Source organism: Hyla sarda, chromosome 9 (assembly GCF_029499605.1).
Source record: "Hyla sarda isolate aHylSar1 chromosome 9, aHylSar1.hap1, whole genome shotgun sequence".
Classification (NCBI taxonomy): domain Eukaryota; kingdom Metazoa; phylum Chordata; class Amphibia; order Anura; family Hylidae; genus Hyla; species Hyla sarda.
Window position 1 is genome coordinate 142,413,523 of NC_079197.1, and position 9,245 is coordinate 142,422,767.

The following is a 9,245-nucleotide window of genomic DNA, read 5'->3' on the forward strand; positions in this document are numbered from 1 at the left end:
CAGGTCTTTATCTTTAAATGTGTTGGTAGGAAAATGTACTTTTATTCTGTTTTATTTGTTCTAGCATTTTATCTGTAAATGCAGCGCAGGGGTTAACTGTGCGTAACCACAATTCTCTGTAAAGGCCAATAGAGGGCGGAGGTGAGTCTTGTCTCCAACCCAGTCCCCATGCACAGGCGAGGGTACCAATGCACATGGTTAGTTAGTGAGGTTCTGTCCTCTAGAAAGTGAACATCTTCAGCCTGCAGCTCCCTCACACCATCAGTGGGGGACTACCTATAAGACTGTGGCCCTCACACCATCAGTGGGGGACTACCTATAAGACTGTGGCCCTCACACCATCAGTGGGGGACTACCTATAAGACTGTGGCCCTCACACCATCAGTGGGGGACTACCTATAAGACTGTGGCCCTCACACCATCAGTGGGGGACTACCTATAAGACTGTGGCCCTCACACCTTCAGTGGGGGACTACCTATAAGACTGTGGTCCTCACACCATCAGTGGGGGACTACCTATAAGACTGTGGCCCTCACACCATCAGTGGGGGACTACCTATAAGACTGTGGCCCTCACACCTTAGGGGGGGTCTATATAAGACTGTGGACCTCACACCATCAGTGGGGGACTACCTATAAGACTGTGGCCCTTACACTATCAGTGGGGGACTACCTATAAGACTGTGGCCCTCACACCTTCAGTGGGGGACTACCTATAAGACTTTGGCCCTCACACCTTCAGTGAGAATATGTCTCTACCCACCAGAACCAGTTCCAGACACAGCTGCAACTTTAATGGCAATCCCTGCTGCCAGAGTAAAACCCTAACTCAAATGGCACTTTAGGAAAAGAGTGCTCTGGTACCTGGACAAAGGCTCCGGAATCCTCCAGACCATATCTGTCCCCATGACAGACTAGCGTTTAGGGTCTCTCTGCTGGAAGCCCTTATGTGAGGTGTCTCAGCTGTACTCAAGGAAATATAGGTGAGAGATATGTGAAAACTCAGGTGGTAAGCCCTCTTATTGGAACCCCGCCAGCTTAAGTACCTAGAAACTTGTCTGCCGCTGAAACATGCAAGAAGGATAAACCAGGTTCTCCTAGAGGTTCTGCATGCGTAGTCATCCTAAATTTCGTAACCCCCTGAGCCCAAGTATGTATCAAACAGGAAGCTAATTTTTACAATAACATGCTGGTGTAATCCCCAACTTTACCTTTTCACAAGGAGAAAAAGACCCCCAAAATTTGTAACAGAATTTCTCCTGTATACGGAAATACTCCCTAAACTGTTGCCTTGAAATACGACAGGGCTCCCAAGTAAAAGAGCGCCATGCGCATTTTAAGCCTAAATAAGTGATTTGGATAGGGGTGGACCTGGATGCAAGCGTTACAATTGCCTCCACCAAAAATACCCCATGACAGTGTTTCCCAAACAGGGTGCCTCCAGCTGTTGCAAAACTCCCAGCATGCCTACACAGTCAATGGCAAGTACTGGGACTTGTTGTTTTGCAACAGCTGGAGGCTCGGTTTTGGAAACAGTACCGAGACGTTTTTAATCTTTATCGGGGGGGGGGGGGGTTATTATGTAAGGGTGTGTGTATACGTAGTGCTTTACTCTTTATTTTGTGTCAGTGTAGTGCAGTGTAGTGTTTTTAAGGTTGATGAAAACAGGTGGGGGTTCACAGCAAGTTTCCCACTGGGGGCTTGAGCTACGGCGGAAAATTTGCCACAGCTCAAACTTGAGGCGGGTAACTCGCTTTAAACCCCTGCCCGTGTAAATGTACCCTGTACAAACCTCCAGCTGTTGCAAAACTACAACTCCCAGCATGCACTGACAGACCGTGAATGCTGGGAGTTGCAGTTATGCAACAGCTGGAAGTGCACTGGTTGGGAAACACTGAGTTAGGTAACAGGCTACCGCAGTGTTTCTGCACCAGTGTACCTCCAGCTGTTGCAAAACTAAAACTCTTAACATGCACTGACAGCTGAAGGGCATGCTGGGAGTTGTAGTTATGCAACAGCTGGAGGCACAACTACAACTCCCAGCATGACCTTTGTCTGTCTATGCATGCTGCGAGTTGTCATTATGTAACAGCCGGAGGCATATTTTTTCATGAAAACATGTGCCTCCAGCTGTTGCATAACTACAACTCCCAGCATGTACAGACTGCCAAAGGGCATGGTGGGAGTTGTAGTTGCGCCCCAATTGTTGCATAACTACAACTCCTAGCATGCCCTTCAGCTGTTAGTTCATGCTAAGAGTTTTAGTTTTGCAACAGCTGGAGGTACACAGAACTCACCTCCAGCTTTTGTATAATACAACTCCCAGTATGCACATCCAAAGGGCATGCTGGGAGTTGTAGTTATGCAACAGCTTGAGGCACAACTACAAATCCCAGCATGCCCTTTGGCTGTCTGTGCATGCTGGGAGTTTTAGTTATGCAACAGCTAGAGGCACATTTTTTCAATGAAAAAGTGTGCCTCCAGCTGTTGCATAACTACAACTCCCAGCATGCACAGACAGCCAAAGGGCATGCTGGGATTTGTAGTTGTGCTTTCTGCTGTTGCATAACAACAACTCCCACCATGCCCTTTTGTGCATACTGGGAGTTGTTGCTAAGCAACAGCAGGAGGCACAGTCATACCTCCTGCTGTTGCCTACTCCAAATATCCTTCTCATCGCCGCCGACACTAGTCCTGGGGCCCCGATCCCGCCACAGATACCAGGGATCAGGGGCCCCAGGTGCCGGTGTCCACTCCCGGTACTCGCTCTCGCCCTCCGGAATAGGGGCGGAGCGGGTGCCATTAGTGACACCCCCATCGGGAGTCCTGCTTTGTCAGCCAGTAACGGCCGATGTATCAGGAAGATTGTGAGGCAGCACCAGTGCCACCTCAGTCCTGCTGGCAAAAGGTGATAGGTGCTGTCTCACCCTTTTTTTCAGGGTCATTGGGGACCCGATTGACCCATAATCGCCGCATATCGCCAGACCCCCACAGGGGTTTGCAGGAGGTGCCTGCTGATTGACGTCAGCAGGCATCCCGTTCCGTTCACCACACGTAACCAGCGATGAACGTAAACGTCCAGGTACTCCCTGGGTCCTTAAGTCCCAGGATGCCAGGCGTATCTATACTTCCCGTGTCCGGGAAGGGTTAAAGAACTGTTAGAAATTTTCCGTAGCATTCATCACAATTCAATCAAATAAGATGCATAAAATTAGACATTTAGACAATTTTACTCCTTAAATGTACTCCAACAAAACAACATGTGTTCATAATGTGGGTAAGGCTAGGTGGTGTTGTGGATGATCTCACAGTTCTTTTGGAGGTTCTGTTTCATTATGGTCTTTTGTCATCATAGACTTAGGATTTACCAATGGTGATAGCTGGAAGATTCGCCGGCACTTTGCACACACTGAGAAACTTTGGCATGGGAAGAAGGACTATAGAAGAGAAGATCCTGGAGGAGGCGCAGTTCCTCATTAAAGAGTTTAAGAAAACAATGGGTAAGACCACATGAACATTTTAAAAGTTATGGTACAAGGTTTAATATGTTGTTGAGCTAATATAGTAGATGGATACAACCATGAATCTGGTCAAGTGGTTCCTCTGGACCAATGAGACTAAGGGGTGCTGCAATCTGCATAGATCCTGCATATTAAAATCGTTCCCTATATGTTGTGTGCTATGCTATTCATAGGGTGCAGTAGCATCAGCTTAGCTGCTTCCTATAGAGCACCTAAAATAGTAGGAACTGTGCAAATCATCACAAGGAATGCTTCATAGTAACATAGTTTATAAGGTTCAAAAGACAAGTCCATCGGGTTCACCCAAAACCCGACCGTGTTTATTTAGAGGAAGGTAAAAAAACTCTTATGGAGGTGGAGGTCAATCTCCATAGACTGTGCGAAAGGCCCCTCCTCCCTTATCCTGCCAACACATCCCCTTTCTTCCCCTGGTTACCCTAATAACGACATAAGTGGACGTGGGGGTCGCCACAGCTTTATTAACTTCATTACATAACATCAAAATTAACCTCCAACCTCCTGTAGGTTGGTAACAAGAGAGGAAACACACTGCCAGCCGCCGGCATTAGCCGACGGGCAACTCAGCCATCCACCTCCATTCTTAATTAACTAACTCCTATACCGCCACAGGAGGAGCTCATATATCCTCATACTGATCTCCGACCCCCACCCAACACAAAAAGGGCCTGCTCTATCCCATCCTGCAACCCAGAGAGGAAAAGGTCTAACCCAATGTCATTCAGGTGCACCCCATCCATAAGGTTGTCGCCATTCAGTTCACGATGCCGAACCACAACCCCAACCGGGCCCGCACATATCGGGCCATGCGGGAATTGACAGAACGGCGGGCTCTTTCCACAGCCGCGACATCGCAAGCCCCTTGCCACGTTATTCTGGGCACAATCTCAGACCAGACAACTATGACCTGAGAGAACAACAGAATAATGCTTTCATGTCATTTCTTATTAACGCAATCAATTCGGGGACCGGCATGGAACACAAATCATTCCCCCCGGCGTAGAGGACCAGAACCACCGGCATAAGGGAATGACCAGCAATCTGCATGCACTCCGTAAGCACTCTTGACCAGGATAAACCACCGATACCTTTCCAAAGGCGGCCCGATACACATATGAATGACCCACGATGTGTACCACCGTTGGTCGAGGGCCTGAAAGAGAAAAAATATTACAGCAACAGTTTGGGGGTGGACATAACCAGCATAACATACTGACTTCCATCTGCCAATGCGCTGTATATCCGCAACCGGAAAGCCTGCCCTGGCAGCCTCAGTGGCTGCCCCAATACGGAAGGACACAAGACACCGTTTAAAAACCAACACAAACTGGTATCTAGTTAAAGGGGAACCAGAAGCATGGCCCAAAAAACATTTGCAAGCAACCCGAATCATCAAAAAGGAAGAAACCAAAAACACACGGGCACTGCTCGCCACCCACCGCGCATATCTGGAGCCAGGATCCCGTACCCAGCTGGTCAGTCTTCGAACGCCGGATACGCAGCTGCACAACCCCATTGGAAACTAATACATCCTCAAAAAAAATACCCCCATTGGCAGTAGCCGAAGAAGGTACCAGCTCGCCCACCCACAGAGCGCCCAAAAATGCCAGCGAAAAAGCCGCACGAAAAAGACAAGCCTCATAATCCGTAAAGCAAACCGCCGCCATGGTGTCCAGGAGCTGCACCAGTAGCAAAAAGGAAATGGTACGCCTGCAAACCTTGCTCACCTGCACCCCCTGCCAACCCTTAAGCGCCTGCTGCACACAAAAACTCTTGGTAACATCAGCCCAACCCCACAGCTTCAAATGAAAACTGACCCCGCAGAGGCGCCACCTAGCCACAGTCGCAGAGACCCCCAAATCACGCAGCGCCAAAGAACTTGCAGTGGCCCTCGTTGAAGAGCCAGCAAGACTGGGACAGCGAGCGGCCACTGCGCACTGAGAAGAGGAGGCAGTGGCCCCCGCTGGAAGGGGATTAGACCGCTGAGACATCATCAGTCTAAGCCACAGATCCGTAGCCCTGGAACCCCCACCCACCTCCGGTTGCAGCGCTAAATGCCGTCTGAACTCCTCATGGTATTTCCACCATGCAGATCCACCGTGCGACTTAAAGGCACTATAAATAGAGTCCATGTAGATAAAGAGTTCAGAACAGTGTTTAGGGTGCCGCTGTCCCATAATATACCTCAAAACTGAAAAAGCTTGCAACCAATTGCTTACCGTTTTCGCAATGCGCGGTCGGCGATCGGAAGGTTTATCAGATAACGACCGACGCTCCTTATCAACTGTGCTCTGATCAACCGAAATCAAGGACCATATGTCAATGTACTGATTGGCCTATATCTTTTTCTTGACCTCTTCGTCGACATGAGCCCCCAAGGGGTTAATGCCGCAGAAGGCCTCTTTGTGCACCCCTCGCCGCAGGAGGGGGTTGTGACGTCCCCGCCCCCGGCAAACCTGACTCCAACTTAACCAATAATGCCTTCAGGGCCGGAACCAAAGACATGCGACCCTCCCCCATACCCCATGCCCCCAGCAAAGTCAAACTCATCAGGTGACGCAGGAGGGGGTGGAGCCCAACCAGATGAAACATGAAACACCACTGGAACCATAGGAGGAGGAGCTGGAACCGAAGCAGAAGCAGCAACAGCAGGCACGACTGCAGCCGCGCCAGACCTACTGTCTGCACATTGGGAACCTCCGACCACACACGAAGGCTCCCGGCAACTCCTGGAAGCACACTCCCGCACCCGTGGGCTCCGGGAGCGGCCATCAGAGGAAGAGGGGGACCGCCATCTGGAAGACCTGGACCTCTGGGAACGACTCCTCTCTCTGCAGGATCCATGGCGGCCCCGCCTGCGGCTACGGCCGGAGGCACCGGACCTGCTGCAGTAATATCTGCTGGAACACTCAGAAGAAGACCCAGAAGAGGAGCGCCTCCTCCTGGAAACAGCATGGCGGCAGCCACTGCAGCCGGACACAGACCTGCACTGCATGGCAGCAGGTGGCATATTGGAGGGAAGGGATTCTAGTGCGTCCTGATAATCATGAGCTTGAGGCTCAGGGGGTGGAAGTAGCTGAAGGGGGGGGGGGACAGAGGGGGCATGGAGGTTAGGGGGCGCAGGGGCAGAATATGTAGATGCAGCTGCCGCACTATTACTGGGAGCAGCAGATGTAACAGCAAGCTCCTCACTAGCTGAGGAGCTGGAGAGGGGAGCAGAATTATTTGCACCCATAATGACTGGAGGTGTGGAGTGGGTAACACTGGCAGCCAGTGCACGTGCGGGGGGAGAGACAATGGTGGTCGTACTGAGAAGAGAAGGGGCGGAGCCTCAGTGGAACCACATGCAGCAGCACTGCCCTTCCCCCTCCCCGAGCTGCACGGCCAGCAGCAGAGCGGCCCCGACTAACAGATGCATGGGGGAGGCTGGGGGATAGGCACAGCGGTGCACGTTAATGCCGCGTCGTGCGCCTGCTTCCCGAAGCACTGGGCTCCAGGGCCGGGGGGCGCAGCAAGGAGGCCGGGGCGGCAGTTCCCCAGCTCCACAAACATGCGGGCTAAGAAACCAGGGTCCGCCACAGCCCGCTCCTGAATTAAACTCACAGGCTCCTCTGCCATGACACAGCCAGGGGACGCAGCTCCTGCTAATTCTGCTGGAACAAACCAGTAAGAGGAAGGGGAGGGGGGGAAATTAGTATTATATATACCCTATTGCCCTCCCCTTCCTGCCCTATCACTCCACTCCCAAAATTAACCCATGCTATACCCTAGCTCTCCCATACTGATAGAGGAAGGGAAAAAAGGGGGGGGGGGTTACTACTCTGGGCTGCTAACAACCCCTTCACACAGTCCGTGCCACCTAGCCCTAAAACGGCCCGGTGGCACCATAACAGGAAGAGAAATTCCTTCCCAACTGCAATATCAATATTCTGTCTCGGTAAATCCATAACTTGTTATGGATTAACCCCTTAAGGACTAAGCCCTTTTTCACCTTAAGGACTGAGCCCTTTTTTGCAATTCTGACCACTGTCACTTTATGCACTAACCCCTTAAGGACTCAGCGTTTTTCCGTTTTTGCATTTTCATTTTTCCCTTATCACCTTCTAAAAATCATAAAATTCCATATGATGGCTTATTTTTTGCGCCACCAATTCTACTTTGCAGTGACATTAGTCATTTTACCTAAAAATCCATAGCAAAACGGAAAACAAATTCATTGTGCGACAAAATTGAAGAAAAAATTTCCTTTTGTAATTTTTGGGGGCTTCCATTTCTTCGCAGTGCATTTTTCGGTAAAAATGAAATGTTATCTTTATTCTGTAGGTCCATACGGTTAAAATGATACCCTACTTAAATAGGTTTGATTTTGTCGTACTTCTGAAAAAAATCATAACTACATGCAGGAAAAGGTATACGTTAAAAATTCTCATCTTCTGACCCATATAACTTTTTTATTTTTCTGCATACGGGCCGGTATGAGGGCTCATTTTTTTGCGCCGTGTTCTGAAGTTTTTATCAGTACAATTTTTGTATTGATGGGACTTTTTGATCGCTTTTTATTCATTTTTTCATTAAATAAAAAGTGACCAAAAACAAGCTATATTGGACTTTGGAATTTTTTTGCGCATACGCCATTGACCGTACAATTTTTTTATGGGAAAAGGGGGGTGAGTCTAACTTTTATTAGGGAAGGGGTTAAATGACCTTTATTCACTTTTTTTTTGCAGTGTTATAGCTCCTATAGGGGGCTATAACACTGCACACACTGATCTTTTACACTGATCCCTGCAAAGCCATAGCTTTGCATGGATCAGCGTTATAGGGGGTTGATTGCTCAAGAATGTAGCTCAGGCTTGGAGCAATCAAACGCCGATCGGACACGGTGGAGCAAGGTAAGGGGACCTCCGCTCACGTCCTAGCTGATCGGGACATTGCGATTTTATCGCGATAGTCCCGATTAGCCCGACTGAGCTGCCGGGAAGCTTTTACTTTCGTTTTAGATGCGGCGATCAACTTTGATTGCCATGTCTAAAGGGTTAATAGCACTACTACCCCAGGGTCCCGGCTATCATTAGGCGCCGGTACCGACCCGGTATGAAGCGGGGTCACAGCGTGACCCCGTTTTAAATACCGGTACAGGGCACAGTGCGTACAGGTACGCCTTGCGTCCTTAAGAGGTTAATAACTCTGGGATGCTTTTACCGATTATTCTGATTCCAAGATTGTTTTTTCGTTACATATTCTACTTTAACACAGTGATAAATTTTCGTCGTTACTTGCATCCTTTCTTGGTAAAAAATCCCCAAATTTCATGAAAATTTAGAATTTTTCTAACTTTGTAACTCTCTGCTTGCAAAGAAAATGGATATTCCAAATAAATTATATATAGATTTACATATACAATATACCCTTTAGGTGTTTCAAGGTGAAGGAGAAAATTCTAAATCTAAATTTTTTACACTCAAATGTTCTTGCAGACCCAGTTTTTGAAATTTTAAAAGGGGGTAAAAGGAGAAAAAGCCCCCCCAAAATTTGTAACCCAATTTCTCTCGAGTAAGAAAATACCTCATATGTGTATGTCAAGTGTTTGGCGGGCGCAGTAGAGGGCTCAGAAGGGAAGGAGCGTCAGTGGAATTTTGGAGAGTGAGTTTTTCTGAAATGGTTTTTAGGGGGCATGTCACATTTAGGAAGCCACTATGGTGCCAG